The following is a 13977-nucleotide window of genomic DNA, read 5'->3' as shown; positions in this document are numbered from 1 at the left end:
TCCAAAATTCAACACGCGACTCAGAACTGTTCCTGGAATCATGTATCTGGACAAGAAAATCCCGCAGATTTATTGTCTCGCGGTATAACGGCAGAAAATATTCTTGAAAACAAACTCTGGTGGCAAGGGCCAAAGTGGTTGCAACTTGCACAAACTTCATGGCCATTCGATCACCCAGATTCGGCTCTTTGCGCTGAGGCACTAACAGAAGCTAAAAAACGATCGAAAATTTCATATGCGGCAACTCCAGAACCCACATTTATGGATCAGCTTACGTCAAAATTCTCTATCCACGACCGCCTATTGAGAGTAATCGCCTACTGTCTGCGCTTCATTCAAAATTGTCGTCGAACACCAATCAGTAATAAACGAAATAGCAACACGATCTACGTCACAACAGAAGAGACGAAAGCAGCAGAGTTGATCGTGATTCGTGAAGTGCAACGAGAAACGTTCTCTGAAGAATGGAAGCAGCTTGAAAAGTCGAAACAAGTATCCATCAAGTCCCGTTTACGCTGGTTCCACCCATTCCTGTCTGACGATCAGGTAATGCGCATCGGAGGTCGTCTCAAACATTCGCTTCAACCATTTGATAGCAAGCATCAACTTATCCTCCCTGCTTCACATACCCTATCTAAATTGCTCGTGCGAACACTCCACGAACGTCATTTACATGCAGCCCCACAACTACTGATTACCGTTTTACGCCTAAGGTATTGGATCACAGGGGCCAGAAACCTGGCCAGATCCGTTGTTCGCAACTGTGTCACTTGCACTAGAGCACAACCACAACTCCTTGAGCAGTTTATGGCCGAATTGCCAACCCCCCGTGTCACTGCTTCTCGACCATTTTCCGTGACCGGCATTGACTACTGGGGTCCCATTACCATAAAGCCTGTTCACCGTCGAGCATCTCCTGGCAAGGCCTACGTAGCAGTTTTTGTCTGCTTCTCCACTCGCGCAGTACATTTAGAGCTGGTTATTGATCTTAGCACTGCCAAGTTTCTGCAAGCATTACGGCGATTCGTCTCACGGAGAGGCCTATGCAGCGACCTTTACAGCGATAATGGTCGTAATTTCCTCGGAGCAGCAAACGAACTTCGAAGTTTAGTCGACAGTAATACGCATCAACAATCCATCGCTCAAGAGTGTGCCAAAAACGGGATCCGCTGGCACTTTAATCCACCGAAAGGTTCCCACTTTGGTGGCCTATGGGAGGCTGCTATTCGTTCCGCGCAAAAACATTTTATCCGTGTACTTGGCAATAACACCCTGGCAGCGGATGACATGGAGACATTGTTGACGCAAATCGAATGTTGCCTTAACTCGCGTCCTATCATACCGCTCAGCGATGATCCGTCCGACTGTGAACTCCTCACACCAGGTCACTTTCTCGTTGGGTCCGCACTGAAGGCTGTTCCTGACACCGACGTAACCGAAATTCCTCTCAACCGTCTGCGGCAGTATCAACAAATACAAAAACTGTTCCAACTGATTTGGAAACGGTGGCATCTCGAATATTTAAGCGAACTGCAACCGCGGACGAAATGGTACAATCCACCGATTTCCATTCAACGAAATCAACTCGTCCTTCTGAAAGATGAGAATACTCCGCCGATGTCCTGGCCCACTGCGAGAATCGTCGACACGCATCCCGGATCCGATGGAATCATCCGTGTGGTAACCATCCAAACATCCACTGGGCAATACACTCGTCCGATCTCAAAGATTTGCTTGTTGCCTATTCCGCCCCCGCAATCATCAGAGGAAACAAATGGTGTGCCCAACACTGAATGCACATCAACCACAGCAAGCGGAATTGATAATGCCGTCGTCATGCACCATCCTTCTGGCCATAATCGTCCACACTTAAAAACGACATCACTGTTCGGTAATTTATTTTACGGTTTTCGATCAGTAAACCACAAAAAATACTGAAATTTCAGCACTCTTTGTGTAAATTACTAATTTTCAGTAATATTTTTCCTTATTTACTGAACTCAGTAAACGATTATGCTGATAAGACCGCAAAGTTACAAATTCACCGAGAAAGAGCAAAAAGTCAGTAAAATGATAGTACTGACTAATCAGCATCGATTATATTTACCGAGTTTTCGTTAAGATAAAATGAAAACAATAAACAACGTTTGCTATCTGCCAAGTCAGAAAGACTCCTGCAATAGCATGTTTCCTGATGAAAATTTCTATTTTCTTGAAGTAAATCTCACTTTATTAATATTTAAAAACTTCCAGCTCGGTTGTATCCAGTCGCAACTCATGGTAAGTAATCGGAAATTTATTGATGAATGAAAATCACAACGGTCTTCCGACAATGTTTGTGCAGCTGAACTCACACGAAGCTGAACAATGTGTTTAATTGGTACTTGGATTGCGCAGCGGCATGAGCTTTGCATCCAAACCTTACGGAAGACCGCTCCGATTCTGGTGGGCATCATATTCGTTATGATTTTTGTAGGGCAATGCATCTCAAACTTTTCTCGACGAGCCAGCTTGCCGGAAGCTAGATTGGGCAAGTCTCTGTCCACCCAGGGTGCCATGTAAACCGAGTGTGAGAAGCGTTGCGAGGAAATGTTTGGACATCAGTTGCCTAACATAGGATAAATTGGAGCATAAAAACTGTTGGAATAGAGGTAGTGTCGCACCTCAGGTAGAAGAATCGTCGGTTGAGAAACATGCGTCGTCGTAGGTAAAAGTGTGGAAGATTTGTTGTGAGGTATAATATTTGTGTAGGATGTTGAATTGTAAAAATAGATACCTGGTTTGAATAAAGAGAGTTGCAGCTGCTGATTGAGGTATCAGTCAGTTAGCTGCCCAGTTGAAGGAGACATCTACTGTATTGTATTTCTTTATGATTTATAATCGGATGTGGACGGGCTAGCCTCGTTAGGATCTGCGTGGTCTTAGCGGACTAGCCTTTCAACAGGTTATGGGCCCAGGAACGTGTTCTTACAGCATGTATCGTTCTGGAGGAGGATTGGCCGCATAAGCCGCGTGGCGCAGAACGGGATCCTCAGGCTGGATGGATTGGCCGCAACGGAGGACGGAATCTATCGGGAACGTAGGCGATACAGGACACTGGATGGCGCTGGCTGGTCAAAGGAACTCGTGGACAGGATCGAAGTCAGGAGGAGCTCGGATGGATGACGGAGCATGTACGAAGTTCGGAACGAGGAGGAGTTTCGAGGCAGGAAGAGACGATCGGGAGTCGAGGTTGCGACCCTAAGGAGGAGTGTTGGAATAGAGGTAGTGTCGCACCTCAGGTAGAAGAATCGTCGGTTGAGAAACATGCGTCGTCGTAGGTAAAAGTGTGGAAGATTTGTTGTGAGGTATAATATTTGTGTAGGATGTTGAATTGTAAAAATAGATACCTGGTTTGAATAAAGAGAGTTGCAGCTGCTGATTGAGGTATCAGTCAGTTAGCTGCCCAGTTGAAGGAGACATCTACTGTATTGTATTTCTTTATGATTTATAATCGGATGTGGACGGGCTAGCCTCGTTAGGATCTGCGTGGTCTTAGCGGACTAGCCTTTCAACAAAAACGAGAATGATGAAATTATTATTATTATGTTCATGTTGAGAACAACCGGTAGTACTATAATCGTTAAACTGAAAAAATCAGTAAACAAAAGTAAATAAAAAAAAATACTGAGAAAGGCAGTAACGTTCCGCAAAAATGTTTACTGACTTAGTCGGTACTTTTTTGACAGTTCAACATTTTCTGGCTTTGCGGAGTTTTCGGTACTTATAAAACATTACCGACTTAACTCTGCTGTTCAAAAACCCAGTAAAATTTTACCGACTTCGGTAATAAAATCTAAGTGTGTCCGTCCGCTGATGGGTCACATCCGGATTCCTAAAACGAAAATTTTCAAGGTCCTTTAGTGAAAAGGACAAGGTAAGAACCTGTCCATTAATCATAAAATTATCTTAACCCGCTACCGGGTCTCTTTTTTTTTTTTTTGTTTACATCCTGTAACTGAGCTCGTCAACATCATCACCAACCGAGAGCAACGTCACCAGAAGCGAACGCCGAGAAGAAATCTGTCATCAGTTGTCATCAAGATCGGCTGTCAGAAATGTGATTTCTGAAGGGGCCAGCATGTTCGCATACGAAAATTGCATCGCCACGCCATCTGTGGGTGACTAGTCATCGTTCGTTAGCACCAGCCTTTTTATGTTGATCATCATGGCTCCCTTCGGAAAGGTGCGATTTCAGTCTTCCGGCAACCGAGAAAAGATGGAGTAACCCATGTATAAAAGCCGAATGATACACGTTCTCGGTCTCTTATTTATTCGACAACACGACGCCTGCCGTCATCATCAGCGAAAAAGTGGACATCAACAAACAGAAGAACTTTCGTATCGAGTAGAGTGAATTTGAAATATTAGTAGAAGTGAAATATAGTAATAGTTAGTTTGAAAAGCAAAGAAAATTAGTTTTGAGTAGTGCAGTTAGTAAAAGAAATAAAAGTAAACTTACCTGTGAACTCTGCTAGTGCCAAGAACCTAAAATAAAAGAAAGAGAAGAAGAAAGAACTTACCTGGTAGTGCCGTCCCCATTGTGTGCAGTGGTGGATAAAAAGTGAGCACAGAAACACATTTCGCTTCGCTCTTTGGTGTTATCGAACACCTAACAAACCTAGAGCCGATTCTTTAGGACGTTAAGTCCGAGTGGCCGCATCTGGTACACTCTAAACGGTGCAAAACTCTTCATTTACAATGGAGAATATCAGATCTTTATGATTTATACAAAACAAAACTTGCATTAGAAATAAATAAAGATAATTTGGCATGTCCCAAAAAATCGCCTTTTTCTACCCGACTTGACCCAGTGACCCACAGCAATAACTCCGATTACAGAGGTATTCTCGAGTTTCTCCGGCTATTTCTAGAATTTGGATATGTGGGCCAGTACACTGACAAAAAATTATTTGAATTCGTTAAGTATTCGCTGTGTAGTAAGGGTTTTAGTATTTTTGCTTTCACTCAGACCTATACGGGTTAAAAAATCTCAGCAAAAATTATCCAGACTACCTGCTAATAAAAATCTTCCCGATGTAAGTACTCCTCGTAATATTTCACAAGAATTTCATGAGCAATCAAAAAGAATTCAATTGGGAAAATGTTGTTCATGATTTCTCAAAAGTACTCTCCGCAGATCTATCTGCATTTTTTCACAGATAATTATTTTTTTAGATTTCTCTAAAATCAAGGGGCAACATCTCGCATTTCTTGAAAACTCTCTCGAAAATATTTTTTTTCGAAAATACCTAACTAAGAAATGTTTCAAGAATTCTATCATTTCTATAAAGTTCTTAGAGGAATAGTTCAACTGTTGTTTCAAAAACGCTACCGCGAAAATACTCATAGATTTGTGATTAGTTCAGGGATTTCTTATAAAATTATATCATTGTTTCCCTCAGATTTTAAAAATTGCTCTCAAAGAAAAGTCTGCTAGAATTCTTTGAAGAATGTTTGTAAACTCTTTATAACATTACTTTTTAAGTATGTCCTGATTCCAGTATGTTATCTTTTTTTGGGCTTTGATTGGTCTTTTTGGGTTCCTGATTAATCTATTTTTTGTTCCTTTCTGGTATCTTTTTTTCAGAGAGTGTTGTTTGATTCTTCGACCTTGACGATTGCTCCTGCGGGGCGGGCGATGAGGGCAGGATCAATCGTGTTGCGCGCCGCTCGCGTAGCACGGTGGAATATTGTCGCGGGTCGCGAACGCGTTAATAGGGTTTGATCCTTTGATCTTGTCGCTTGCTCCTATGGGGGTGAGTGACGAACACTTGTTCGGCGTTCATTGCGTTTATCGAGTAATATCGCGAATCCGGTCAGGCGCATTCATTTCAAATTATATATTTATCGTTTACCAAAACGAATCCCTACTCCATATCCAAACTCCCAGTGTTTACTTGGGGAAGTGCAGAGGACTCCTCGGCTTCCATAAAGCGAGTAACACGTCAACATTTCCCTCCCATCCCAAATTGATCTGCATTCGTACGCAGCCGGCGCCGTAATTGTTTATTATAATAATGAGAGCACCAGTACTTACTTGAGGTTGGTTCCCTGTGTAAGTACAGCTGTTTTTGCAATAACGGAGTAGCATCTGCGAGCGGTCAATCATGATCATGCTTTCTGGTATCTTTTTAAAGACATGTAAACTTACTTTTTTGACACTCAATCGCTATCAGCCCTGCCGGTAGTTTTGCAATCCATGATTGGCCATTATCAGCGCAGTCGTACGGCGCACTAGGCACTATCAATTAAAGTTCCCATCGTAATCACACGCTTGCTAGTTCTTATCAGTCGGTTACATCTGTGTTTGGTTTTTCTGGAAAAGTAGCGCACAGTAAGTTCAATTTTACAAACGCGAACCCGTCTGCATTTGTGCATTCAGTTTTATTCTACGATGATTAGCAGCGTTATCTGGCAGGAATCTACACAAGCCTAGATAGGACTCGTTTAAACTGGTGTAGCCTTCCTAAGTACCTACAACAGTGAGTGGGGAACTTTGATTTGTTTATTGTTTTCATTTAAGTTGGTACTTTGTCTAGTGCGAATGAGAGTAAAAATCTAGTAAAACTGCACATAGATGAATCAGATGAGGACAAAATTATGTTTCAATTATTTAAATTCATGTGGCTAGATTCATGCTGTTTAATGTGGAACAGTTTGGAATCAACGTCTAAGATTGCACTAAAACTTCAAAGGCACAAATCTCGCGAAGAAAGCATCCAACAACAGTGCACTTTTTATTTTGGCTTTGTGCACTAGCAGAAAGCTTAAGATAAGAAGATCAGAAACATTTGCCAACTATTTCTTCAGTTTAGTTCCGTTGAAAACGTGAGTAGGAGCACAATGCGGCCATTGTAACGGTCATCTTTGGATTCTGAAATGTTTCACCTTAAGATCTAAGAAGTCCCTCTCCCACAGGTTATTATATAAGCATTGCTCGTTCGCCTAAATTCAGTATGAGTTCATTTTTGAGCATCATTTTTTTGATTCTTGATTCTAAATACTGAATGTTAGAAGATCCTACTAGTGATTCATAATATGGGCTAGAAAATGATCAAATCACTTCCATACATAGTAGTTTTCTGTGAATTTTAGCATTGGACTCGACATTTTCAGTTAATAGCACTATTAGGATAAAAGACCTGAGCAAATCTCGCTGAAACCAGGCCGCCATCGGCACCCATCCTTAAAATTCAAATTCTATGTCACTGATCGCTAGTATATGCTAAAACTAGAGGGTGGTCCTTTCGGTTTTCTCAAAATGGTGGACCCCTCGTGCGCCAGCTAGCCAAACAGTTTGCGAAAAATCCCATTTTATGAATAATCATTGGTTTTTCTACGCGTGGCACTTAGTGGCATCATATAGAGGAAGGATATAGTTTTCATTTGAATCTAAATAATTTTGGCGGCCATTTTAAATTTGGCCACCCTTCTGAATTTTGTCAGAAAAACTGTTTTTTCACTATTAGCGCAACGCTCGTTTTAAATGCTGAGATTACCATCAGAAAGCTGAGAAAAAACTGAGTAAGATAGGCTACAAAAAACGAGGTGAGCAATGGTTTTTAGATTTACCCGATCAAATGAACGATTTTCTAAATCATGTTCTACTATTTTGATGTATACAACGAATACAATCAATGCAAACATCATTTTCGTACATCCAATAAACATGATTTCAATCACTACACTTTTTTATATTAAACTTTGGGAGGGATTATTAGAGTATGTTTAAAACAAAAGTGAAGTGTTAAAGTTCATTTGTAGTTTTATGATTTCAATCGTTAGTGTTTTTTTTTCGAGTCGAGTTAAGAATAAGAGTATTAATTTAAGTAAAAAAATCTGGCGGCCATCTTGGATTTTGACGTCATTTTGATTTTAAGTAGTATACCTGTTGAATTTAGGGGTTCCGTAACGCTTACTCTTCTTGTTCTTTTATTTTTTATTCCCTGGCGTTACGTAATTACTGGGTCAGAGCTTGCTTCTCAGTTTAATTAGTTATAAAAAAGGCAATTTACACCATCTTCAGCCATAGGCTGCACAGACTGAACTTAACTTACATTAGACAACGGACACACAGAACGACCAGTAGACCAGTGAAGAATTTTTCGTTTGACGAAAAGTTTTCTTCGACTGGGGCGGGAATCGGACCCACACTCCGTAGCACAATACGCCTAAACGACTGACGCCGCTAATCACACGGCGTATGAATTTTCTTTTATAATGCATATTTGGTACCAAAATGAATCTTCAGCATATCTTTGAGTTCAGGAATAGCATTCTTTCTTTCATTTATTAAGTCCCATTCAGAATAAATTTTTAAGAAATATAAACAAAAAATCAATGTTACTCCGGTTTACGGTACCTCAAATTGTCTTGCAAGTAAAGAATTTTTGCTTGTAAAATGTATGATAAAAGTGATGGAATTAGGAATTGAATAAAATACTTATTTCGAATATTGATTTCATTCACTATTTCTTGTGTACAATTTTGCAACTATATGTTTAATTACGTAGGCTCAGTTGTGTATGACGCTTTACGGAGCCGATTACATTACATTTTTTAAAATTTCAAAATGATGATTTGCGCGCATCAGATTTACTTCCGACCAGGCCTCGAGGTCGAAAATAAGGAACCTATGTCGTCTGCGTCTTTGTGCTCTACCAACCGAGTAACTTACTACCTCGAAACCTGCAATGGGCCGATTGAAGGCGCAGAGTGTTTTGTTTTGGTTTCGATTCGGCCGCATAAACGAGTTTGTCTGGTGGTAACCAACATTCATATAGCCGTATGGAGAAGGTATAGTGAATATAATAAAGACGTAGGCGATGACGGACCGTATTCTTAATGGTGTGTGACTTATAAAAGAGTACTATTTTCAGCCGGTTCCCAATCCATTTAGCTGCGGTGCGTCGAGTGTGAAGGTTGTCCGCCGGAGACGAGCCCACGAAGTTTTGACCAGTTCTGTGATTGTGTGTTATAATAAAAAAAAAACAGCGGTCATTTGTTATTATTGGTGCTGATAATACGTGTTGAACCGTATTGTGGGTTTTTGTGTGAGCTATTTCGGTGTGACCCCTACTCGTTGTTTGCACCAGACTGTGATAACAAGACCAAAATTGATACTGTTGCGAAGAAGCGTTTGCAAATTCTTAAGTGTGCAATAAAGGCAAGGTTATCAACAGTGCGCAGAAATCTGCTGTTACCAAGTGACTTGGATTTTTGGAGTATAAATAGAATATAAATAAGTTAAGGTAAGTAAGAGCGCATCTTTAAACATTCCACCAAATAATATATTTGGCCATATATTGTTAATAAATATATGCAAATAGGAAATCATGAAACACATTTTACATTTTACCTCTTGTCCTCTTCACCTCGCTTAACGTATTCAGCGATAGCGAGCTTCGATAGTCGCCTGATAGGCATATGCGTTTCAGGTATACATAAGAGTTGTATGTATATGTGAATGCACATAGTCAAATTTTGGGATGGGCAAATCGAGTTGATTTCAACGAGTAAGTCCTAATTCTCCATGAACATAGTTTGATTTTGGTTTGATGGATTTTAATACTCAAAATACAAAATCTGTGCCTAAATAAGTCTCCTAAAGAACTACTGCACTCTTAAATTTTTATTTAAAACAAGTTTGAATGCAAGGCCTATTTTACAAGTTCAAGTTTTTCGTTTTTATTTGATCATTTTCGCCTGTTTCTGCTATCGAAGAGTCCGCACAATACATTGCAATTCCAAAAGCAAACACCAATACTCTGTACAAGTTAACATATTAGATTATTTATGCAGTCTCTGTTTTTTTACCATTCTGTTTTGTCCCCTTCTTTTCTACACACAAATCAGTCTATCGACACAACCACACCATTGTCGTACATACCCACATACCCTTCTTGGTTCTCCACCAACGTTTCACTCGTTTCGGGAACCCTTCTTGACGAACTTGAATTTCAGCTGATTCGTAAAACTTCCCGATGCGTATGTCCAATACATACATGGGTACATGATATACGACTCTATATCGAGACTGCATAATCTTGCCATCAGTTGGCAATACGCAGTTAGTGGTATTCTTTCGTCTGTTTGGATTTATCGAAGGAAAGTGGAAAGACAAAGATAATCGCCTGCGCGCAATGAATACCGATTTTTATCACATCCAAGGCGAAATTCGGCTTGTTTTTGTTTTGAAATAACTGGCTTTACTTGTGTATGGCAGTTTTTGCAGATAATTTTACACACATACAATGATGAGGCTACGTTGGCCAAAATATTTAAAATAACCCCACATGGTGAACATGCCCCTGGGATTGTGTTTCAATAACTTAAGACGGGTTGTTACCTATCCGTGGGAATTTGAATTCAAGAGATTAGATTACACATGAGTCAATGATGATTGATTCTATAAATCTTTATGACTTTATATTGTTTGTGATTTATACGGCTGCGTCATAAACTGTTTTTGTTTCAATTTGCAACAAAATGTTGCTAATTTTATCTGCCAAAAAATTTGCATTCTGAAACGCAGTATTCAAAACAACGTAAAATATGTAGCATTTATACATCATAAGCTTATTTTAGAAAATTTTACCGGCGTTTTCAATGTGCACTCTCAGCATACACAGAAATACGCAATTTATTTATGAAATTCCATAAAATCTAAGATACCCGACATTTAGCTTGGTTTGCTTCTATTGTTATGATATGCTTTTCCATACGCTTTGTGTGTAATTCCAATAGGTATGAAAGGAACACTTCAAACGAGCTTTCCCAAATTCGAAGAAAAATGTATATCACCTATCGGCATACTCAAGTGGGCTGGTCATACAACGTGAATGCCTGAGAAAAGATATTGTAACTTTAGTTGAGATACTTACAGAGATTATTGACTTTATGAAACGTTGCAAACACACGACCATTTGGAAGTAAATAGGTGTACGGTAATACTAGCAATTGGGTCCTAAAGGCCTGTTCCAATTTTAGTGCCAAACGCTTAAGTTTAGGCCAAAAACACATGTTTACTCAATTTTTAATGTTTTTCGTTCGTTTAAATCCAAAAACATTTTTAAGTTTTTTTTTTAGATTTTGTCACACTCCTTGACATAAGCTCAAATTTTGTGTGTATTTTGTTTCCCTTCCGAAATGTCAGATAGGAACAACCCCAGTGTTAAAACTAAAAGCCCTGTGGTGTTTTTGTCGACTAAGCGAACGTGATGATCAAAAGTACAAGGTACATTTATGGACCCAATTTTTAAATTAAAGTTTAAAAATAAAAAGCACAAGAAACTTCACAACACCCAATTTAACGATAGTTAAGACTAGCAACGTTCATTTGTTACATGTTACATTGGTATATTGGTGCTTTATCTGACGTAAAATATGAAATCGTTCAAATTTGTGGTACTCTATTTGCGAAGCATTAATTTGCGTCTCACATGGAAGGATCGTTGTAGGTATAACGATTCAATATGAGATCAATGATACATGTAGGAGCTTCATAATTGAGTCCTGTTTGTTAGACATACAAATAGTTAATGTCCATGATCGATACTGATACTATTAAAAATATTAACCAAAGTCACACAAAATGTAATGGTTATCGCAAGTTATGACCACGCTCGTGCTGTGCAGACTAAGCGTGCTTTCCACGTGGATCGTGTACTCGGTACGCAATGTTTCTGCTCTTGACATAACTTGAAATGTGAAGACACTTTAGAATCTGCAGCATCACGTGCTGGCTGCTCTATCATATGCATATCAGCATAGAGGGAGATAACTATCATTCATATGCAAAGTTTATTGCTTGCAACGACACACCTCCATAATTCCAACAAATAGGGCCTACGCCTACAAACAGCGATGAACCCGCTTCTCTTAAACTATTATTGACATATCGGGCACACGGTCAGTTTGAAATACGATGTAAACACTACTACGGGACGGGATGAAAAAGTACAAAGTTCAATCTGACTATGGCAAGTCGCAACTACGTATAAACGCGTTTTACTAGTTCCTCGCGTCAAGTGGAGTTGGTATGGCAATTATGGAAATTGCGGTTCCCTTGAAACTGCTTTGACCGGTTCAGGAAGTGTAAACAGAACAACAGCAGCCCTTCAGTTGAGTTAACCTCTGATTGCTTTATATCGAGGTCAGTTAGATGGATACTTAGTAAAAGGAAAATGACGAACCAGGAACAAATAACATAATTTATTATTTAATCCTAAATCTAACTCCCAGAACATTGTTGGAAAATAGTGTGAAACAGGATACAGTAACAGCCTTGGCAGAACAAATAGATTATTTGATTGAAACTAAGGAATAATTTGAAGAATCTAGATCTAGAACATCTCATATACATATGATTTTATACTGCCAAACATAGAGCTTAGGCCAATATTGAAACGTAGAGTGTGCAAGCACTTTCTTATGAAAGGACTGGTAAGTTCTTTCAATAGATTTCACTAAACCATTTTTTATTATACATGATATCATAGCTACACCGAGTAGGACTTGTACTGCCTTGTACTATTTGAAAACGTTAATTTGACCTGAATCAGGGAATACTTGAAGCATACCCGCAGTAATAATTCTGGAGCCAATGTGTAATATTTTCCAATCAATTCCCATGCTTACATTTTCAGCATCAAACTTTGGGGCTTCTAGGTACCACTACCGCAGAGCAGAGTTGCAAAGTAAGATGAAAACACTGACAAACCAATCTCGAAAAGCCAGTCAATATTTTATGCGCATATGGGTGGTCACAGTCACAGTTATCCTTGAGGCAAAACTTCCATAATGTCACATCCGACCAACTTCTCCGCTACCCATTAGTATGTGCTACAGTATTGGACAACACTTGTGCAACTCGATTTTCCATACAAAAGTACAATTGTAAAAATGGTCAGTTTAGCAGAGTTGTGTATCAGCTATTGAGAGGCCAATATAAATGAATTTCCACAGTTCTTCAGACATAACATTATTTTTAACATATATATTTTTAAATGATTTCTACAATCACGAGTTCGAAAGCAATAATGATTTGATTATGATTTAACTAAATTGATTTCTTTGACATATTTTTGTAATTTAAATTACTCAAATATTTGAAGGAATTGCTTCAGCAAACTTTTAGATTAGATTTAGACGACATGAACAAGTTGACCAAAGACAATTTTTGTGCAGGGCTTTTATATTTTTCAGATTAATTTCTTTTCGTCAAAAAATATCCGTCTCCTTTTCGTCAAAAATTATCCGAATCATTCTAACTGTAAATCGTTATTACTTCTTCCTCTTTCTTTTTATGGCCATACGTTCCAACTGGGACAGAACCTCCTTTGGAAGCACTGCTTCTAATGAACACTTCCACAATTATTAACTGAGAGCATCTTTGCCAATTGATACCTTTGCTTGTATGTATCGTGCAACAGGTACGAAGATACTCTATGTTCTGGAATGTCGAGAACATTTCCTTATATTCTCTATCGGTGGGATTCGAACCCACGATCCTCAGTTTGGTCTTGCTGGATAGCTCGGTTATTGTTACGGCTGTCTAGACCCGTTATAACTTATGAACTCATAATTTAAAAAATAACTAAAAATATATTTTGAAATTCAAGCTATGTCTGACGTGCTGTGAAAATTTCATTCAAATCGGTCGATAAATATCTGAGATTCAGCCTACGCAAATTGATAATTTTGTATGGAAAATCGAAAAAGTTGCAAACCGATTGTCCAATACCGTACGTCTCGGTACCTAGTCAGAAGAACTTTATCAATTTTCAATTTGATGCAGTAGCTGGAACAGTTCCAACTGCAACTAAACCCGTAGAAGACGAAAGCGATCAGCTGCATTTTGCATGCAAATTAGTGATTGCTTTCCACGCTGCTGGTCGTGTTCTGTTTGTGTGTCTTTGGGGTGCATTGCAGATG

The 13977-nt window shown here is 39.2% G+C and overlaps 1 protein-coding gene across 3 annotated transcripts in view; it reads left to right on the top strand.

Annotated features, from left to right (window-relative positions):
- The first annotated feature begins 8821 nt into the window (after positions 1-8821).
- LOC5574677 overlaps positions 8822-13977 on the top strand; it is a 50171-nt gene continuing 45015 nt past the window's right edge. Inside the window, exons 1-2 of one of the 3 annotated variants that reach the window (XR_002500720.1) lie at positions 8822-8838; positions 8922-9293. The gene's annotated coding sequence lies outside the window, so the exon portion shown is untranslated. Of the gene's footprint in view, positions 8839-8889; positions 9294-13977 lie in introns of those variants that run through there. The other 2 variants (XM_021845957.1, XM_021845956.1) reach the window with 2 other exon arrangements.

Source organism: Aedes aegypti, chromosome 2, assembly GCF_002204515.2.
Source record: "Aedes aegypti strain LVP_AGWG chromosome 2, AaegL5.0 Primary Assembly, whole genome shotgun sequence".
In the NCBI taxonomy this organism is placed as follows: domain Eukaryota; kingdom Metazoa; phylum Arthropoda; class Insecta; order Diptera; family Culicidae; genus Aedes; species Aedes aegypti.
This window is presented reverse-complemented; position numbering and strand designations above follow the sequence as displayed.